The sequence below is a fragment of the Pleurodeles waltl genome, chromosome 12, assembly GCF_031143425.1.
Source record: "Pleurodeles waltl isolate 20211129_DDA chromosome 12, aPleWal1.hap1.20221129, whole genome shotgun sequence".
Taxonomy (NCBI): domain Eukaryota; kingdom Metazoa; phylum Chordata; class Amphibia; order Caudata; family Salamandridae; genus Pleurodeles; species Pleurodeles waltl.
Genome location: NC_090451.1, coordinates 111,376,289 through 111,398,988, shown reverse-complemented (window position 1 = coordinate 111,398,988; position 22,700 = coordinate 111,376,289). Strand labels below are relative to the sequence as shown.

At 48.5% G+C, this 22,700-nt stretch overlaps 1 non-coding gene across 1 annotated transcript; it reads right to left on the bottom strand.

Annotated features, from left to right (window-relative positions):
- Positions 1 to 653: 653 nt before the first annotated feature.
- Positions 654 to 729, bottom strand: TRNAS-GCU (transfer RNA serine (anticodon GCU)). Its single transcript has one exon. It is a non-coding gene; the product is annotated as a tRNA-Ser (tRNA).
- Positions 730 to 22,700: the final 21,971 nt, after the last annotated feature.

Here is a 22,700-nt window from a genome sequence, read left to right as displayed (position 1 = left end):
AAAGTTCCACATGTGCATTTCTGATCTTAAGCTTTGCAACTGTTTAGGCCCAGCATGTGCACCGCGTCTTTTTCCGAGCGTGACACGAGTCACATGCCATGCATGGGTTTCAACCCTTACTGGAGTGCAGAGTCCCAAAGCACAGTAAGAATAAGGTTGACAATTAAGAAGAAAATGTACAGCAGTGAATGGAAGATAGAGTTAAAGTGCGGCGAATGGATTGATTTTCTCGGCGTGGACTCACCATACTGTGATGCCGAGCAAATCACACCTGTTGCTAAAATGAACCAGCCTAGGGGGTAATGGAACTGGTGCGCTCCGATACCTGATACCTTCGGCCACGGTTCGCGCTATATGCATTTTTTTATACATAGGTCGAACTAAAACTGCAAGATCACGTCCAGCGTAAACTCAGTCCAAGGACATCGGTTCTATTTTCAGGAGCATCAGATGACACTACAGGGGGTTTTACTGTTGTTGTTTTAGGCACAGTTTGAGTGATTAGGCCAAAATAGCAAGAAGGTGTTTGCACCACTTTAAGGAGGGGCTGGGGGTTTGATTAGACAAGCTTTAATTGTTGGCTTTTCGTCTTTTTTCAGTCACATGGAAAGTTGTTATTCATCAATATTTAATGTAAACTAAAGCAGAAGTTCCGACGAGGGTGGGATTCGAACCCAGCGTGCACAATGGATTAGCAGTCCATCGCCTTAACCACTCGGCCACCTCGTTGATGTATATAACGTTGTGTCAGATATGTATCTTGTGTTACTGCTATGGGCTGCGATTGTGCACAATACCAACGAAATGATGAGGGTGATATGACGAGGCACAAAATCTCTGTCATTTGGCGAGTATACCACGCCCCATCTCTACCTGGAGCGTCTTCGCAGTTACTAACACGGACACGCTGAAACCAATCTTTATGCAGTGTGTGCTGGGCCGTGTTGTTTAGGAGAACATTATGTCACTGAGCACAGATGGGTAACTGACACTGACTACGAGGCACTGATGCGACTGGCTTTTAAAAATCAGTCACTAACTTTAAAACCGGTCACCTACAGGCCACCAACAGGTACTGGTATAAATGATCCTACCACAGAGATGCAGCCTGGCCCCTGCGGGTGAAAGACCTCTTGTCACTAAATCTATCAACAAGAGGCCGTGAAGTCACTAAGAATCAGAAACAATGATGTCACTAAACCTGCCAATCAGAAGCTGTGATGTATTGTCGTTAAGAGACCATTTTATAAGTAAACCTGTCCCTCAGAGGAAGTGATGTCACTGAGAGGCAATGTAACCAGTGCCCCGTGACCTCAAAACGTGTGACCAGTCGATACAACACATCGCCTCCACGCATCTCCGTTGTAGTGTTTTCTTCAATGTGAAGCGTTTTGTGTGTTGTACATCCTCCCTTTCGGTGTCACGAGAAGACGCCACATGACCAAGGTTGGTTAGCTCAGTCGGTTAGAGTCTGGTGTTTATGACGCCATAGTTTGATCCCCACAGTGGTGAAAATACCTCGTTGTGCCCTCCCTCTAAAATGTCTAATTTCAAAGGACTGTGCTTGCAGCTTGCCTACCCTTCCTGCTTCAAGCCAAAACAAGTAGATGACTGGAGAAAAGATTCAGAAAAAGCGTTTCAGCTAGGAGGTGCACGTGAGCTCGGTGGTAGGCAGGGCTGGTAAGTTCACGATCATGAGTTTCATACCTCCACATCACCATAACGTGTTTCGTTTACTTTTTGTTTGTTTTAATTTTTGCTTAATCTACACTCTCTGCAAGCAGACCAATTTAAATGATGTTCCTTGCTAGGCAGTGTTGTATCTGTATTATATGCTGGGCCACTAGAGTTATGCTGCAGGAGAGGGCCAAGCTATGCGACAGGGTTCAAGAAGTTGTGCGGCAAATTATGCGTCATAATGTGGCACGTTTTTATAATAGTATTTCTCTATTATTTCGTCATTTTTAAACTTAGTAATACTGTCTGTTCATTGGCTGCACCTCAATAGGCCCATTTTAACACCCAAATATAGCAATAAGCAACAGAAAGGTGATCAGAGCAGTTTTGCAAAGGGCCTTCCACTGCGCTGCAACACATGTTGCTGCATTTGTAGTAACTTTTGGACCGTTTAAGCGAGAAAGATTTTTTTGGGGGGTAAAATCTACAAATTGTGCACCAGATGATTGATTAATTGGCAAATGCCGCTAATCTATAATTATGATAAAATCACAGCAGCCACACAAGAACTGAGGTGCTCTGGTAGGCACGATGTGTGGGGCTCCAGACACTGGCATGGCTGAGGGCTTAGAGTTTGTGAACTGAGGTGCAGTGCTGGAACTGCACACGAGTTGCCATTACTGGAACAGCAGCGTGTACTGACTGGAAAAACTGAGATGCTCTGGCAGACATCATGTGTGGGGTTCAGGCACTGGCAGAGCTGAAGGCTTGGAGTGTGTGAACTGAGGTGCACTGACTGAACTGCAAGTGGGATCTCAGTATGGAGCAGAAGTGAAAACTGTCTCTAAGAATAGCGCAGCCCTGGTAGAGCTGGGTGTCTAGGCTGTAAGCAATTACAAGCAATTCTCTGCCCTTGCTCTCAGCACCACGGACCACAGGCAGGCAAACCTGGCAAAGAAAATCCAAGCCAAGGAAGGGTGGGAGCCATGCAGCTGAGAGAGGGTGCAGAGAGCCCACAAAGACCAAAAGTGACCAAGACATCAGCCTGATATAAGCCTTGTTTACAGCTAATCTCAGAGCAAGAATGCTCTGCAAAATGAAAAGGGAAGCTTCCCTGGAAAGGAGCAGGAAATAAAGTAAAAAAAAGTCCCCTACAGACCAAATAAACAAGACAAAGCATAAATATACAGCAGTTGGTCCCTGCTCACACACAGAAGGAGGGACAAGGAGGCATGACTGACCACTAGCAAAGAAGGATGTTTAAATGACCCTGAAACTAACAAATTAAATAGCTGGAAGCTGACAGAAGAAGTATACTTGAAAGTATACAAGAGATCGTACGCTTACGTTCCCCCTAAAGAAGAGGACATTTTCACAAAGCAAAAATTGGGAAAATGCAATGAGAATGAACTGTGTAGCTGCAACAAATGTGAACAGCATTGAGGTGTTGGATGGGGAAATAACTTTATATTTTAGTAACTTGGTATTGAATATTTAAGTAAGTTAGCTGGTATCAGAGAAGATTAAGGGCCATGTGTGCCAAATAACTTCAGGGCACATGCTTACAATTGGCATGATGTGAGACTCTGGGACGCCAAAAATATTATTTCGGATGTGCTGTTTAATGAACATTGGAGAGCGTCTGTAGTTTTAAAAAAAACTGACGTTCACCCAAAAGGATATGTAGATCAGGATATCAATATGGTAGGGTACTTTGAGGACTTTGTCATGTGTCTTGGAAGGAAGGTGTTCACCAAAGTCTATGTGGCAATCAAGGGCAGGAACATTGTAGAATGGCAAGATCTAGTCAAGTTAGGTCTTATGTTAGTGCCTGCAGTTGATACACCTGGGAGAAGTTTGAATGTGCCTGCGTTTTTTGTTCAAGTTATTAATCAGCAATCATCAGAAGAAATGGTCAAAGGTTTCCCTTGAATTTTCAAGAACAGTGTTGGTTGTGTAAAGAACTATGTGCATTCCGTTAAGTAAAAAAAAATGCTCTGCCAATCGCTCACAAGGTGCAGTCAGTACCGTTGAGTGTAAGAAGGGAGTTGAAAGTACTTCTTGAAAAGATGATTAAGGATGGCATTATCAAACATGCTATCTGAGTGGTTGACTCCATTAGTGATAGTACGCAAGAAGGATGGTGATATCAGAATTTGTGCTGATTTGCGTAGTTTGAACAAAAACATTGTGGTAGAATGCCACCCTTTGTCTAAAATTCAGGATTTGTTAGCAAACATTGGTGAGGCAAAGTTATTTTCGTTTTTAAATCTCAAATCTACGTATCATCAAATTCCATTGGATGACCCGTCACAAGAGCTCACAACTCTTGTAACCCCTTTTGGTGTGTAATAATGTACAATATTACCTTTTGAGTTTGACTCAGCAGCCAGCATCATTTAGGAATTGATAGACACCATCTTGGGGGATGTTGTAGGTGTGCAGGTCTTCCAGGGTGATTTTCTCATGTTTGTAACAACACTGGCTGAGTACAAACACATTTTGTGCACAGTTTTTACAAAGTTTAAAAAATTTGACATCACATTGTGCAGTGACAAGTGCAACTTACTTGCACAGAATTTTTGACTATCTGGGGCATTCCATTGGTCCCAATGGAAGTTCTTCAACTGTTTCACTTATAAAAGCTATTAAAGAAGGTCCATCAACCAGGGACAAAGACATGCTTCTGTCTTTCTTGGGTTTGAGTGAGTACTACTCATGCTTTGTTAAAGGTTATGCATTTGTGGTAAAAGCCATTAGGAAATCTTCTGAAGAAATGTGTTATATACATTTGGTTGGATGAGTTTCAGCAGGAATTTCAACCGAGAAATGAAATGGCTTTAGAGAACTCGTTAACAATTGTATTTATTACTGCTACAGTTTGGTTTCACGCGGACCCGGTCACACCCAGAGTTGATGGATGACTGTGTCACCTGTAACTGCAGCACCGAAGCTCCTGTACTGACGCAGAGTAGCTTTCAATGTTTAAAGGGATCCTTCTAGTCAAATATCAGTTTTAGCAGCACTTCCTGCCACAAAGAAACACGTCTATAAATAAATATTTGTATAGAAAGTAACACTGAGCTCCAAGGGGTCTGAAAGAAAGAGGCGACAGAGAAGGACACTGAGTGGCGCGCTCACCCAATCAGCGTTTGGCTTCATCTCCCCGAACCTGACGGATCACCGGGCAGCTAGAGGGAAAGTTTGAGAACTTAAGCCAAGTTCATTACTTCTATCTAGGCCCGGCCAAAATGAAAATTACACAATTACGCTCCTTGGTGGAATTTGGAGTAATGTGGTGAAAAATATCTACCCAAGAGCAGAGGAAAAGAGTGCGAGCAGCAGCTGTTGTGCCTGTTCTGTTGCATTTAGGGCGATTTTCTTTGTGAAAAGCAGTGCTTTAAATGGGCCAGTACAGTAAGGTACCGAGTACAGGCACTTTTTCTTTATTTTGAGGGGGACAGTACCTGCACTTCTTGGGGGAAACATAATACTTTTAATTAGAGAGTACCGGCACTTCTCAGAAACAAGCAGGTACTCTGGAACAGAGTACCTGCACTTCTATTTTTCCATTTCAGGCACTGTTGACAAGTGTACCTTAGGTTCCTTTCAGATGTGAGAGGGCATTTTGCACTGAAAAAATAGCCTTGTGTAATTCTGCACAACCTTGCATAATTTTGCTGTAATTTTACGTAGTTAGGCTACAGAAAGTTACATGAGTGCGCCCTTTCCTACATTAGACTCGTGTTTAAGAGAGAGGTCTGTCCATCCATTGATCCATTCATCTGTCTATCCATCTTTTTGCCTATGTGCCTGCTTATCTATCTGCTCACCTATCTGTGCGTGACTGTGAACCTGTCTAATGGAGTGTTGATGCCTTGCTATATGCTTTGTTAACACTGTAACTCTCATATGGACAGTGAGGAGGACGTTTTGGCACTGGGGCCTCATTACGACCCTGGTGGCCGGCGGTAAGCTGGCAGTAACACCGCCAACAGGCTGGCGATGTACTGCCAGCGTATTATGACCGTGGCGCATTAGCCACAGCCATACCACCGTCCCCTACACAATACCGCCAGGCTTCCACCTAGCGGTCATAATCACCAACCGCCAGCCTGTCCATGGAGGTAAACACCACCATGGAAAGGCTGGCGGTAAGGGAAACTTAGGGTGCCCCTGGGGGCAGCTGCACTGTTCTTTAAGTCTGTATAAATAGGGAAGAGTATTTTCAAATTCTTGCAAAGCGTCTAACTTTTCCAACTTGTTTTGCTTAGAGCTGCTCCTTTAAATACACATTATTAATCTTTTCTACCCACGCTTGCAACCTAGGTGGTTCTGCAGATTTCGACAGTGTCATAATAGTCGACCTTGCCAATAACATTGCAATATACTCCCAACACTGGGCTAAAACTGGGCAAATAACAAGTGCTTTGAGCCGCCCAGCAAAGCAGCACAAATCCACTGAATAAGATTTCCCCGAAGAAACTCAGAGCCCTCTCAACACATCTTCCCAAAAGGTTTGAATACTACTACATTCCCAAAGGATATGAATCCAGGTGCCCGATACAGGGCATCTGAGACAGTGATCAGATATATTAATATTTCGTTTATGTAACAAAGCTGGAGTATAATGTACCAAACATAGGACATATAAATGCATTTAATGACAATTAGGGCCATGTAAAACCTTGGAGATAGGGGTAGAAGCTTCCAGCTACTGGGCTTGAGTTAAATTCTCTCATGACCATGTAATTTGCATTATTCAAAACTGGGCCTGCGAGTTTGCTCCCTCTCAAAATGCATTCATTTTACCGATTGGGTCTATTTTTTATAAAACTATACTTGATAAAAAACAGAGCCCCAACTACCTCCTAAGTTCATTCAATTTGCATTGGTTGGAGTTTCTTTAAAAGGAACGTAATCTGATAATATACCAATTTATTCTGCCACTAGAATATTTGAAAAAGAAGGTGAACATTTATCCATGGAATCAGCACCACATTCACCATCCAATCCCCAACTTTCTGAAGATTGTATTTCTCCAATATCGCAGCTACCCCCAACAACTGCAAAGAGCAAAGATGGATCAGTAACTAAAATAAAAAAGTACAAAAGATCTGTTTTAAGTGCTTGGGGTGAAATACCAGGGGGTGCAAGCATCTTGGGATTTCTGGGGGATGCAGAGGTAACGGGCTGGGGTGGAAGCAACACATAGAGGGGCAGGGGCACGAGTGGAGGAAAGAAACATAGAGGGCTCAGATCAGGGGAAGAATGACGAAAGCAAGCAAAGAGGAGCACCAAGGGGGAGCAAATGGGTGAAAGAGAGCCACGTGGAGTTGGTGAGCAAAAAACACACCAAAAAGAAAGCAACACAGGGGAGTTGTTGAGAACCACAAAAGGAAAAGAGGGGAAATCTAGAGCACAAAAGAGGCGGAGGGTAAGAAGTCCAGGGCCGAGGCAGATGGAAAACACACACACACATGGAGTGCTTAAACAACATGAAAAATGTAGCACCAGAAAAGTGACCAGTGGAAGAACATAAGTTATACATCCATGCCACAGAAGAAGGTCAAACAAAAGAAGGGGAAGGAAAGACCACACAAATGAACAAATAAAAAGGGAGCGATGACAGTCACGATAAAGCTAACCAATGGTAAGCAATGGTTGGGATTTAAGCCCACTGTAAAACAATACATCTAGCAACAGACAGTGCAACTAGACTCATTCCGTTTACATCGTCTCATGACACTGAAATGAAGGAGGTATACTGAACATGCTTCTCATTTAAGAAATTACTACAGGAAATAGCTTGCTTTACTCTCCCTGACGTCAGTAGGAGTTTCTTAGAATGCATGTCATTTGGCCTTATTGTTGTTTACCTACACGTTAATTCAAATTGTAGCCTCTTTGCAGAGTACATAGAACAATTTTCACACGTGTCCCAATTGCAATTATCATCATGTTTGAAGGAGTTACATGCTGTCAAAGAAATGACAAAAATATGCAAGAAGTGACGAACAAAATGCATGAATTAATATCAACCACTGGCAATTTCTCGGTACCTCATCCCCAATCCATTGTTATTTTCCAAACCATGCCAATTCAGTTTATTCCTAGCTGTATCCAAATCAGTCTTCAATCAATCAATCAACCAATCAATCAATCAATCAATCAGTGCTTGTAGAGCGCACCTCCTCACCTGTTAGGGTCTCAAGGCGCTGGGGGGAAGGGAAAAAAGTGTATCATTTACCAGTGAGTTGGCTTGTAAAAAGCCATGTCTTCAATTCCTTCGTGAAGCTGAGGAGGGATGTGGTTTGTCTGATGTCAAGAGGAAGGGTGTTCCAAGCAGTGGCTGCGAGGTAGGAAAAGGAGGGTCCTCCTGTTCTGGTTTTCCGGATGTGGGGTACTTCTGCAAGAGAGAGCTGGGCTGAGCGTAGGGTCCTGTGGGGTACGTGGAGGTTGAGTCACTGGTTCAGGTAGACTGGTCCGGTGTTGTGGAGGGCTTTGAGTGCATTGGTGAGGATCTTGAAGGTGATTCTTTTCTCTATGGGAAGCCAGTGCAGTGTACGCATGTGTTGCAAGATGTGGCAGTGTTGGCGGCGGCGTTCTGTCTGTTTTCTAGTTTGTGGGTGAGTTTCTTGTTGATTCCGGTGTAGAGTGCGCGGCCATAGTCCAGTCTGCTGGTGATGGGGGCGTGTGTGACGGTCTTTCTATGTTCGAGGGGGATCCACTTGAAGGACTTGCGTAGGAGGCAGAGGGTGCTGAAGCAGGAGGAGGTGACTGAGTTGATTTGATGCTTCATGCTGAGGCTAGAGTCCAGGATGATTCTGAGGTTGCAGGCTTGGCTAGTGGGGGTGGGCAGGTTTTCGAGGGTGGGTGGCCTCCATGAGTCATTCCACACATTGGGCTGAGGGCCCATGATGAGTACTTCTGTCTTGTTTCCGTTGAAGGCAGCTGTTTCTCATCCATTTAGCGACTGCTTCCATGCCTTTGTGGAAGTTGTGTCTGGCTTTGTTGGGTTCATTGGAGAGGGAGAGGATGAGTTGGGTGTCATTGGCATAGGAGATGATATTGATTCCGTAGCTTCTGACTGGGGTGGCTAGCGAGACCATGTAGACGTTAAACAACATGGGGCTGAGGAAGGATCCCTGGGGCACTCTGCAGGTGGTGGGTGTGGGGTCTGCAAGGAAGGGGGTGAGTCTCACTCGTTGAGTTCTGCCGGAGAGGAAGGATTGGATCCAGTCGAGGGCCTTGTCTCTGATGCTGGCTTCGTGGAGTCTTCTTATCAGAGAGTGATGGGAGACTGTGTCGAAGGCCGCTGAGAGGTCTAGTATGATGAGTGCCGCCATCTCTCCCTTGTCCAGCAGGGAGCAGATGATGTCTGTTGGGGCCAGGAGGGCTGCTTCGGTGCCATGGTCTTTCCTGAGTCTGTCTGGATTGGGAGATGTCGAGGATGTTGTGGTCTTCTATAAATGTGGCGAGTTGGCTGTTGACTTCTTTTTCAATGACTTTCACAGGAAATGGGAGTAGGGAGATGGGCCTGAAGTTTTTGATGTCGGTGGGGTCTGCCGAGGGTTTCTTGAGGAGGGGGTTGATCTCGGCATGTTTCCAGTTATCGGGGAAGGTGGCGGCAGCTAGTAAGCGGTTGATGGTGAGACGGAGCTTGGGGGTGATGGTGTCTGTGGCTCTGTTGAAAATGTGGTGGGGACATAGGTCTGTGAGGGCCCCGGAGTGTATGGACGTCGTTGTTCTCAGTGTATCTTCAATGGTGAGGGGGCTCCAGGTGGTGATTATTGATTTGTAGGTGTCTGGTTTTGGTAGAGGGGGTTCTGCGTGTAGGTTGTCTTTGCTGAAACTTTCATAGATGGTCTTGATTTTGTGGTGGAAGTAGGTGTTGAGTCTGTCACAGAGGTCCTGTGGGGGTGGGATGTCTGTTGTTTCACTGTTGGTTTGAGCGAACACCTTGATGATGCTGAAGGGTTCCTTTCTGTTGTGTGCATGTGAGGAGATATTTCCTATATAGCTTTCTTTCTGGTGTTTCTGATGAGTTGGTGGGGTGCGGTGGTGGCGGCTCTTAAGTTGCCATGGGCTTCTGTGGATTTGGTGCTTATCTAGATTTTCTCGAGGCGGCGACAAGTGCGTCTAGATTATCGGAGTTCTTGGGTGAACAGCGGGTATTCTTTTCATGGGTGCTGTTGTTTTTTTTGAGAGGGGCTATGGTGTTGGCGCAGTCGGTGATCCATTTGTGGAAGGTGCGTGCTGCGGTGTTTGGGTCGTCGTTGTGTTGGGATGGTGGGGTCAGCGACGGGGAGGGTGGCGGTGAGCTGATTGTCGGTTATTCTTGTCCACTTTCTATGTGATGGTTGCTGTTTGGGTCTGATGACGGTGGGTGTGTTAAAGGTGAAATGGATGCATCGATGGTCTGTCCATGGGAGTTCTGTGGTGTGACTGAAGGTGGCGGAGGTTCCTGTTGTGAAGATGGGATTGAGGGTGTGTCCTGCTGAGTGTGCTGGCTCCATCACAATCTGCCAGAGTCCTATGTTGTGGAGGGTGTCTAGAAGGGATGCAGTGTTGGGTTCTTCGAGGTGGAAGTTGAGGTCTCCCAGCAGGCTGTAGTTGGTGGCTGTGATGGCTTGTGTGGAGATGCAGTCCGTGATGGAGTCGGTGAAGGGAGTACGTGGTCTGGGAGGGCGGTAGATGAGGGTTCCCCTGATGGTGAATGTCGGGCTGGTATGTAGCTTGAAGTTGAGGTGCTCCATCAGGCTTGTGGATTCTTCTGAGTCTTCGGAGTGTGTGTTCAGGCAGAGGTTGGACCAGTGGATAAAGGTGATTCCCCCCAGGGCAGCTTGGGCGTTTTTTCCAGGTGATCTTGTATCTCTGGGCGATGTCCGGGAATGAGGTGGTGTTGGTTCAGGTCTGTGAGGAATGCGATGTCCGGGGTGGTGCTGTCAAGGAGGTCCCAGATTTTGGTAGCGTGTTTACGGAGGAAACGGATGTTGAGGAGAATGCACTTCAGAGTTTTCGGGCCTGGAGTGTTGTTGCAGGTGGGCTGTGCTGGGTCCAAGGTCTTGGAGATGGTGTATGTTTCGTGGCAGTGGAGGCAGCTGAAGGGACCGTGGGTTTTAGCTGGTGATGCTTGCTTGCAGTTGTTATTGCATCCTGGGTTGAATGCGATGAGTGCTGATGATGTGTACAGGCGGCGGTTGGCAGGACCAGGACTCCTGGCGCTGGTCGCCGTCCGGTTGCGGACGAGTGAAGACAGAATCCACCATTAAGTGGGGGGGAGGAGTGGACAGCTGGAAGGCGGGATAAGGAAATGTCAAGAAAAAGGGGGGCAGGCTGCAGGGGCAGCAGCGGCAGGGAGAAAAAATTAAAGAGAGGAGGGGGGTTGGAGCCACCAGGGCAGCAGCGGCAGGAAGAGTGAGAGGGGGAGAGTGAGAGAGATGCGAGAAAGAGAGGAGTGAGGAGAAAACGAGGAAAAGATAGAGGAAAGCGCAGAAAGCGAAAGGCACGAAAAAAGCACACAAAAGAAAAAAACAAGGAGAAAAGAGACAGAGGGCAGCCCAGCAGAAGAGCAGAGCTCTCCCACTAAACACCAGGGATGAGGCACAGGCAGAAGCCCGCGGGTGGAGGAGGGCCTCGAACTACTGACAGAGGTTAGAGTTCAGGGACAGAAGACATTCACTTGCCAGTGGAGCTATGTGGTGGCAGAGCAGTTCACTGACCCGGTCAGTGAGGTTGCTCTTCCTACCATGCAGCAGCCACCATTAAGTAGGGAGAGGGGGACGAGAGGACAGCTGGGAGGTGGGAGCGGGAAACAGCGCGAAAAAGGGGGGAGGGCCACAGGGGTAGCAGCGGCGGTGAGAACAAATGAGAGAGAGGATTGGGGCGGGCCGCAGGGGCAGCAGCGGCAGGGAGGGTGAGAGGGGGGAGAGAGAGTGATGCGAGAAAGAGAGGAGTGAAGAGAAAATGAGGAAAATATAGAGGAAAGCACAGAAAGTGAAACGCACAGAAAAACAGCACACAAAAGAAAAAAAATTAGGAGAAAAGAAAAAAGAGGAAGAGGGCAGCCCAGCAGAGCTCTCCCACTAGACACCAGAGATAAGGTGCAGGCAGAAGCCTACGGGTGGAGGAGGGCCTCAAACTACTGACAGAGGTCAGAGTTCAGGGACAGAAGGACTTCACTTGCCGGTGGAGCTACGCGGTGGCAGAGCAGTTCACTGACCAGGTCAGTGAGGTTGCTCTGCCTCTGCTTCAATGGGAACAGTCCAACCCAGGTCTCCCCTGAACCGTAATACAAGCAACCCACAACCAGTTTCACCCTTAATATGGTCTTATCACCCGGGTATAGCTTTGGTCCAGTAACGCAGTGTGCACAGGAGCCATGTCTGGGGATATCCATCACACTTAGGGTGACATAATAAAGTATACAATTGATGTTTGCAATGCTTGAATTAATCTCATCCACTGGTAATTACTCAGGGTCACACCCCAATCCATAATTATTTTGCACACCATGCCACCTCAGTTTGGACCCAGCTATATGGAAATCAGTCTTGACCCTGCTCAAATAGAAACAGTCCAGCTCAAACTGCTAAGCCAGGTCCTCCCTGAACCGGAACACAAGCAACCCAGGACCGGTTTTGCCCTTATAGGCTCATCAGCCAGGTATAGCTCGGTTGCAGTGACATTTTGTGCACTGGACCCACATGTGGGCATACCCATCCCACTTAGGGTGACACAGTAAAGTATACAAAAAGTGGTGGAAGGAATGCTTGAATTATGATCAGCCACTGGTAATTACTTGGAGCCCCATCCCAATCCACACCTTTGCATAGTATGCACCTCAGTTTGGACCGAGCTATATGCAAATATGTTTTAACCCTACTCTAATGGGAACAGTCCAGCCCAAACTGCACATCTAGGTCCTTCCTGAACAAAAACACATGTAATGCAGGGTCATTTTTACCTTTGTAATCTGCTCATCAGCTGGGTAAAGCTGTCTGGGCATACCAGACCCAATTAGGGTGACATACTAAAGTATACAAAAAGTAATGGATAGATTGCTTGAATTAATCTCAGCCACTGGTAATTGCTCAGGCTGAATCCAAAACCATTGTTATTTGCACACCATGCCATCTCAGTTTTGACCCAACTATATGGAAATCAGTCTTGGCCATGCTCCAATAGGAACAGTCCAGACCGAACTGAAAAACCAGATCGTCCCTGAACTGGAACACAAGTAACCCAGGACACCATATCCCCTTCCATTGTTATTTTGCACACCATGCCATCTCAGTTTGAACCCAGCTATATGCAAATCGGTGTTTACCCTACTCCAATGGCAACAGAACAGCCCGAACGGTAAAGCCAGGTCCTCCCGGAACCAGAACACAAGCAACCCAGGACTGGTTTTGCTCTTGTTAAGGGCTAATCAGCTGAGTAAATCTTGGTTCCTGTGACATAGTGTGTATGGGACCCATGTCTGGGCATACCTGTCCCACTTAGTGTGACATACTAAAGTATGCAAAAAGTCAAGGATAGAAGGCTTGAATGAATCTCAGTCATTGGTAATTACTTGGGCTGTTTCCCAATCCATCATTATTTTGACCACCATGCAATGTCAGTTTGGACCCAGCTATCTGTAAATGAGTCTTGATCTTGCTCCAATGGGAACAGTCCACCCTAAACTAAAAAGCCAGGTCTTCCCTGAAACAGAACACATGCAACCCAGGACAGGTTTTGCCCTTCTTATGGGCTCATCTATTGGGTAGAGCTTATTTCCAGTGACATAGGAAACACGGGACTCATGTCAGGGAACGCCCATTCCACTTAGCGTGACAAACTAAAGTGTGCAAAAAGTAAGAAAAATAATAATGATAACACTGAATTCATGGGCCGGTATTTACCGGTGTGGAGAGAAGGGGTAGAGAGAGAGAGAACCTGAAGCGGCGATGCACCGAAGTAAATGCAGAAAGAGATATTGAAACAACAGTGTTGAAGAGAAAGGAGATGACATGTCAGATATGCAGATAGAGGATTTCAGAAAGATGGGGGGAGAAAAGTGTCAGAATGAAAGACTGCTGATGAAGGTGAGAAAAATGAGTGATTGAGGCACTACGAAGGCCACTATCCCTTACACAGATCTAGTTATGTTGAATTCACAGTCTACTATTCTCAGAATTTAGACATTTTAATTGTATTTATTCACAACAAAATCTTTGTTCTTGCTCATGGATCTGATACTGTAACACACATTGGCAAATAGGAAAATAGGTAGATTCATGACTCCTGATGCCCTTGCTCAGGTAATTATTTTGAAAGTGATTTCTAGATTAGACTTCACAAATTCCCTTTACTTGGGCCTCCCAGAGGGCCTTAACTGCCGATTACAATTGGTACAAAACCAGGCCGCTAGGCTGAATCTGTATAAACCTCGGCGATGCAATATTACTCTTTGCTGAGGAAGAGCATTGGCTACCAGTGGAACAGCGTGTGGTATTTAAGGCTGGTTGCATCATCTCTAAAGTTAAATATGATCACTGTCCTGTATTCATTTCGGTTCACTTTCAAAAATACTTACAAATCGCAACGTAGGATCTTCTCACTTGAATCTTCTTGACATTCCTCGCTTCAAAAAACAGCGACTCAGGGGTTCCAGATTCTCTGTTTTGGCCCCATTTATATGGAATTCCCTGCCACTAAAAATCCGTCCGAGACCATGTTACACCAGATTCAGAGAGCTTCTGAAAATGTGTCTGTTTTAAGAAGCATATGACTATTTTGAAGACGTTGTACTGGCATGTTCTGTTACCTAGCACCAAGAAACTTTCTAGTGATCATGTGGTTTTACAAATATCCTTAACATAACATAACATTGGCAATATCAATAGTTTTGGCTTGTTTTAGGCATATTTTCTTTATGTGCTATAGGTCAGTGGCGTAACGAACCTTGAAGGGCCCCCCTGCAAAGTACATGGTCGGGCCCACTCCAGATTTATTCAGCTCTCATGCTCGGGTAGTGTGCTGATGGGGCCCTTCGGAGGTCATGGGCCCCCCGAACCACAGCTGTTGTGGGGGCCTTTGTTACATCACTGATATAGCTGGATGCAGTAGTACAAAACTCACAGAGCAGCACTCCAACACTAGTCATTGCAGGAGAATAAATCAGCACCATTACTCCCTTTTGTGTGTAAAAGGTCGCTTTATTGGAAACAGGTGCACTCACAACTTTCCATCCCTTGGCCTTGCGCCTTACAAAACTAAAGCCTCGCTATACATAATCACTCCTATGAAAACACTCCCCCCTCCCCTGCCCTACCCCCCTCCCTTCCCTGCTTTGAACTTGCCACTCATTAGTCCAGTCCTCCTTTCTTCCTCCTCCTGTTTAATCTGTCTAGTACCTTAATAGTCAGTTGCTAGCGTCTTGAGCGTGCAAGTCTCCAGTCCCTAAAGCTCCATATTATCTTCGTAGCCCTGCTACTGTCCAACCTCGTCCAATCTGCAATTGTCTTGTCATATTTTCTTCCCATCCATTATCGTCTGTCATGTTACCGGTCTCTGTCTTCGCCTGCACCTGTTCCAAGCGACAATACAAAATCCCCACCCATGCACCTCTTTCCAACCGGACCGTCACTGACTCCCGGTACTTAGTTAATACCCAAAGCCCCCCACTAAAAAGCCCAGGAACCCACGGGCGGGTGGGAGGGGGAAAACCTGCCTCTCCCCAACTGTCACCATGCAAAATGGTGGAACCACAAAATGTCCACCCCATTTTAAAGGGTAGCCCTAAGGCCATCAAACGAAGCCCAAACGGCACCCAAAAACTGCGCCAATGGACTGTACCATCTCCCGCAAAGTTACCCGGGGGGGCGAGACTGCCGATAACGATGCTCCCCCCCAAATCCCCCTTGCGGAAGAATAAATAAGCACCATTACTCCCTTTTGTGTGTAAAAGGCCTCTTTATTGGAAACAGGTGCACTCACAACTTTCCATCCCTTGGCCTTGCGCCTTACAAAACTAAAGCCTCGCTATACATAATCACTCCTACGAAAACACTTCACCCTCCCCTGCCCTCCCCTCCCCCCTCCCTTCCCCGCTTTGAACTTGCCGCTCATTAGTCCAGTCCTCCTTTCTTCCTGCTCCTGTTTAATCTATCTAGTACCTTAATAGTCAGTTGCTAGTGTCTTGATCGTGCAAGTCTCCAGCCCCGAAAGCTCCATATTATCTTCATAGCCCTGCTACTGTCCACCCTCGTCCAATCGGCAATTGTCTTGTCATATTTTCTTCCCATCCGTTATCGCCTGTCATATGCCCGGTCTCTGTCTTAGCCACCAGAAAAGGAGAGGGGCGAACCAGCAGGGGCCACCGTCTCCTTTTCTGCCCCCCCAACAATGCTAGTCCCCCGCTCCTAAAGGTCCCTTATGTTTCCCTGAATATTTTACGTAAGACCTCCTTCAGTTGGAGCAGGTACAATTCCATGCCCACGAAGGACAGGTATACTCCATTGCCCCGGAAAAAGTATTTGTCCTCAAACCTAATGTCCGTGTGTTCCATGTATGTAACTCCCTGTTCTGCACAATAGGTCCACATTTCTTTATTTATCTTCCTCCTCACCTTCTCAATTGCCCCAGGCCTTCTTGCCCCCTCCACACTCCATGGCAACCCTGCCACTGCTGACGAACCACGCTCAAGTCCTTCTTCATGTCCTCATGATATCCAGTCCAGTCCTCTTAACCAAGTCATTTTCGCCCAGATGCACTAGCAGTACATCCGGGCAAAAACCCCGCCCCCTCATCCTTTGCAGTGTCTCCAACAGTTCGGCCCAGCACATACCCCCTTTTCCTTCCCACCGTACTCGATAACGTGTGCCGTCCAATCCTAAATTGCACCCCAGCGTCGTCGCCGTCGCCTGTCTCCACGCCCATTTCACAAAGGAATCTCCTACGACCCATATGGAAAGAACCTGCACTGCTGGGCCCGGGACCGAACCTGCAGCAAGAGAAAAACATGTTACCTGCCCGTTGCAGTAAACCCTTGTCTCACATACTTCTTATAAGCATTAGACTTCCATCTTCCCAACTCTAAAACTGCTGCCTTCTGCCAACCCCTCATGCCTGCCTCCATCGCCATACCTATTCTAAAGGAATGGGTGCCAAATTGCTACGCCTCCGCCCCTATATGCCTCAAGCATGCCCTCACAACCGCAAGCAACTTATAAGCGGATACCGCCTCACCTCGCGGGTGGCAAAAAACCCAGCCGTTCCGATTCTGGAATATCCGTTGCATTCGCATCGCCAAGCGCACTGAGCAAAGCTCCCGCACAGGGAATGCCTGTAGAAACACCTATCGTTCCCTGCTCTGTTGATCCGTCTTTGACCGCCGCAACGATACCCCCACCCCGCGCGACGAAACACACACGTCCTCCCACCGAACCCCTTCCGAGGAACTAGAACCCAACAACTCTGATACCCTGAACGCCCCAAAAAACATCCACGACATAAGGGTCCGAAATAGCGCGCCCTCAGCCTCGCCATTACAAATCACCTCCGTCGCCGTCATGAGTTGCTTCAACATATCCAATGTGATCGGCTGGCGCGCCCGCACTGTAGCCCCCCGTTTCCTGGCCCAACCTTCCATGATGCGCTGGCCCAATTCCCCTGCCGACGGCGTGTAGCCCGATAGTAGCTTGCCCATAAAAGCGATGCCTGCTAATTTTCCTGACATGGACACCTTCGACAATCCAACGTCCACCATATCCATGATGAAGTTGACTACGTCCCCCACCCGATCCTGCTCCATCCGCCGTCGCCGCGCTCCCGACTCCAAAAACTCCCGCCAAGCCCGTACATACGTTCGCTGCATGGAAGGTGCCAACGAATTCACAACCAATCGCAGAATCCGTCGCCTACGTTCCAGAGCGTCGTCGGCATAGCAGTTCTGCTCAAGGGTTCGTCTGCAACCAACCCATGGAACCTCTCCCACTGCGAACGAGATAACGCATCCGCAATGTCATTATTCACCCCGGCACATGCCGCGCCCTGAAATAAATGTCACACCGTAAACATTCCAGCACAAAAACACGGAAAAGCTGCAGTACCTGCGCCTCTCTAGCCGATTGCCGATTGATCACCTGCACCACCGACAGGTTATCCACACAGAACAGAACTCTTTTATGCTTCAACCACTGCCCCCACATGCACACTGCCACCACCAACGGAAACAGTTCCAAAAAGGCAATACTGCGACCCCCTGCACGCCACGCATCTGGCCACTGCTCCGCACAGAAATTGCCCTGCCAATAGATCCCAAATCCCGACGCCCCCGCCGCATCCGAGAAAATCTGCACGTCCAATTCGCATAAGGGCCACGCCTGAATCGGGATTCCATTGAAGGATTCCAAGAAAACGCACCACATTCTTAGATCCTCTTTTACCCCAGCGCCCAGCCGCACATGGTGATGGGGCATGGTGTGACCAGAAAGTGCCATTCCGAGCCATCTGCAAAAAGTCCTCCCAGCCCGCACAACCCTGTATGCAAAGTTCAAATGGCCCAATAGGACTTGAATCTCTTTTACCGTCTCTTTTTTTTTCTGGACCATGGACCGTACCTTATCTAACACGGTCCTTTTCTTTTCCTCAGGCAAGCGCGCCACCATGGCCACAGTGTCTAGCTCGATGCCCAAAAAAGAGAAGCCCGTACAAGGCCCCACCGTCTTCTCGGGGGTTAGGGGCACACCCAGGTCCCCCATGAAGGACTGAAAGCTCTCTAAGGCTATTTTACAGGACTCAGACTCTTTCGGCCCTGCAATGAAAAAATCATCCAGATAATGTGTGACCGACTCATGACCCGTGACCGTCATGAAAATCCACTGTAAGAAGGTGCTGAAGCAATCGAATAGGGAGCAAGAAATGGAGCAACCCATGGGCAGTGCCTTGTCAACATACCACCACCCCTGAAATTGAATGCCCAACAACTCAAAATCCCGGGGATGCACCGGTATCAATCTGAAAGCTGATTTAACATCCGTCTTTGCCATGAGGGTGCCCGGCCCCAAGGCTTCCACCAATGCCATTGCCACATCCACTGAGGCATATGCCACTTTAGTGAGCTCCTCCGGAATGAAATCGTTAACTGACGCCCCTTCGGGCCACGATAAGTGGTGTATCAAATGATATTGCCCTGGCTCCTTTTTGGGCACCACACCAATGGGGGACACAATCAAATTCGCCAAAGGCCAATCCAAAAAAGGGCCTTCCATCCTTCCCTCTGCCACCTCTTTCTCAAGCTTGAGCTGCACCAGCTCTTCCTTTCCGTAAATGGAACGCAAATGTTCTGCCCACCGCCGACACCTCGGCCTGTTGTACCCCAACTCAAACCCCTCCGAAAAACCCTGTAACAACAACTGCCCCTCACTCTCCCGGCCATATTGGCCCACCCAGAACCTGATCTTGTCTACTTTAATTGGCGTAGTAGCTTTTCCCCAAAGTACCCTGCCCTCGCTGCTTGGCCGTACCTTGATACCCTGATGCACCGTTTCCCGTATTGTTTCGTGCGGTCGCCGCCTGCTGCCCGGCGTTATTTCCCCTGGAACAATTTGTAAGGGCATGTTTTCCCCCGCACTTGGAGCATTCATGCCTGAACTTACAGTACTCCCTCATGCACAAGCCTTTATTAAAATCCCAGCACGCTCCCAACTTTCGCCCAAGTGTACCTGCTGCACCGGATCCCCCTTTGTCCCCTGTATTAGTCCCTGAAGTGGCCCACCCTGGGTGGGGCGGTCCCGAAAGTGCCGATAGATAATCGGTAATCCGCTCGCCATGAACACCGTCTTTCCAAATTTCGCCTGACCCATCGTATGCTGCCATTAATCAGCATCTATCTCGCCCCACAGCACCTCTTCGTCAGCCGCCATGCGGGCCCGAAACTCCTCATCGTATTGCACCCACGCATACCCACCAACATTAAGGTACGCCTTCCGAATTATGACCCTGTACTTGAACAGTGCTACCGCCTGTTCAGGAAAACGCTCGCAATAAACACTGGCGAAAATGAGAAACGCCGCCGTCCAATTCTCAATGGTCACTGGGACCCTTGGGCGCTTCGCTAACTCATACTCTTCCTCCTTGGACCCTTCCTTTGCTCGCACCTCCCTGTGCAATAACTTTAGCATTTCCACATATTCACCCTTCCATATCTTCTCTTTCGTGGCCTGCATAAGATGGGTCCCCAAAGGCTTTGCCGTCCCCATATACGGCAAACGCTTGTGCTTTCCGCTTACCTTACTGACCCCATATTCCTCTCCGGCCTTACCTGGCGTCCCTTTTTCCATCGTACTTGCCTGATCCTTCGCTAAATCAGCACCTACCCCCACATCCGGGACATACACTCCATTATGCAGCTGCTCCCCTGCGCCACCCACACTGTCATCCGTCCCCACCGCCACCCCCACTCGGGTTAACACCTTCCGAGGGTTACCTTTTGTCCAAGACGGGGGCTGCTCCGGAACCGTCCACCCTGCAGGTCTTCTCTCCCCCGAAGCTGCTGCCGGCACCTGCAATGACTGACAGACAGCATGAGACTCCCCCCTGCGGTCCACCATTCGTCCTCCTCATCACGTATCTCCCCTTCTTGTGCACTATCCTCCTCATAATCCAGTCGCTCGTGTTCACTCATTTCCGCACTGTCACCGAAACCCCCTCCCTCCCCAAAACGAGCCCTCTTAATAAGGACTTCCACTTGCGCCACCGTTGAACTCGGTCGCCGAGGGGCCGCCTGTAGCCCTCCCCACTTTGCTGCGTGACCAGGCCGCGTAGTCCTACTCACCACACAACTGGTGGGCACAACACCCAATCCAGCCTGGCGCCGCACCGCCCCGCCAACAAGTCGTGGTTCCATCCAGCCAGCCGTACTGGGCCCGCCTTCTCTTCTTCCCAGGGTATCGAGACTGCCACAAGACCGCCTTAGACCCCATCCTCGCTCCCGCTCCGCTCCCCCTGCAAAAATCCCACTGTGTCGGTAAGGACAAGCCCTTCACCTTCCGCCTCCCCCCGCCCTGTCACTTGCCTCCTCCCCACCAGCTGGCCCATCACTATCTGAGCTGCCTGTACCCCAGTCCCACTCCTTCCCCCCAGCCTGTGTCACGCTTCCATAAGTGCGGCTCAGCGGGCGCACCTTTAATGTAATGCCATCCTCCTCAATCTCCTGCTCTGCCTCATCACTCCATTCCAAAATATCACATATCTCCCTACCCTTTTTGTCCTCTGCCCCAGTGCTGAGACCTTCTCTGCCTCCCCACCCTGGCCTTGGGTGCCTACTCCCCTTGGAGCCCCCAAAACTGGCCTGCCCCCCTCCTCCCAACCATCCCTGGCACCCATGATCGCCTGTCCCTCCCCTCTGGGCCTGCTTTGAAAACAGAACCAAAATTTAAAAAAACTGTAATGCAATATGGACAATATTAAAAATTAACCTATTAAGGAAGAACACACAAAAGGGCTAATACATTGTTCTACTGTGAAAAAATAATGCATACAGTAATTTATTTAGGACTTACTGCCTTTTATGTGTAGCACTGAAGTTCTTGCCTACATGGGTAGCATGCTACACCATATGTGGTGTTTGGGTGGAAGTCTGTTGTCTCTCTTTTGATTCTGTGAGGTCAATCAATAAATCAATCAATCAGGAACTGGTAAAGCGCACTACTCACCCGTGAGGTCTCAAGGCGCTGAGGGGGGGTAATGAGGGTGGGGATGAGCTGCTACTGCTCTATCAGCCAGGTCTTGAGAAGGTTCCTGAAGGTAAGGAGGTCTTTGGTCTGGCACAGGTGGGTGAGAAGAGTGTTCCACGTTTTGGCTGCGAGGTGCAAGAATGATCTACCGCCGGTTGTAGTTCTGCAGACTCGTGGGACGGTTGTGAGGGCGAGGTAGGTGGAGCGGAGATGCCGGGTCAGGGTGTAGAAGGAGAGCTGTCGGTTGAGGTATTCTGGTCCGGTGTTGTGCAGTGCTTTGTGAGCATGGGTAAGGAGTTTGAAGGTGATTCTCTTGTTGACTGGGAGCCAGTGCAAGTTTCTCAGGTGGTCTGAGATGTGGCAGTGGCGGGGGATGTCCAGAATGAGGCGTGCAGAGGCGTTCTGGATGCATAGCAGCCTCTTCTGGAGTTTGGCTGTGGTTCCTTTGTAAAGGACATTGTTGTAGTCCAGTTTGCTGTTTACGAGGGTTTGGGTGACTGTTCTTCTGGTTTCGGTGGGTATCCATTTGTAGATCTTTCGGAGCATGCGGAGAGTGTTGAAGCAGGAGGAGGAGATGGGGTTGACTTTGCTTGGATCATGGATAATGAGGAGTCCAAGACGAACCCTAGGTGGCGTGCATGGTCGGTGGGAGTTGGAGCAGCTCCGAGAGTGGCAGGCCACCAGGATTCATCCCATGAAAAGGGGGTGGAGCCGAAGATGAGGACTTCCGTCTTGTCAGAACTGAATTTGAGGCAGCTGCTCTTCATCCATTTAGCGATGGCCTTTATTCCTTCATGGAGGTAGGTCATGGCAGAGTCCTTGCTGTGGAAAGGATCAGCTGGGTGTCGTCGGTGTATGAGATGTTGTTGAGGTTATGGGATTGTGAGATGTTAGCGAGCAGGTCCATGTAGACGTTGAAGACGGTGGGCTGAGGGATGAACCCTGGGGTATGCCACAGATGATTTTGGTGGCCTCCGAGCAGAATTGGGGGAGGAGGACTCTCTGGTTCTGCCGGTGAGTTAGGAGGTGACCCAGTCCAGGGCTCTGTTGCAGATTCCTGCATTACTGTGGTGTGAGCGTAGGGTGTGGTGGCAGACGGTGTTGAACACGGTCAACAGGTCCAGGAGGATGAGGGCCGGGATTTCGCCGTTGTCCAGTATGGTTCTGATGTCGGCAGTGAGGGCGGTTTCGGTACTGTGGTTGCTGCGGAATCCGGATTGGGACAGGTCCAGGGTGCAGTTCTCCTCGAGGAAGTGGGTTAGTTGTCTGTTGACAGCCTTCTCAATGACTTTTGCC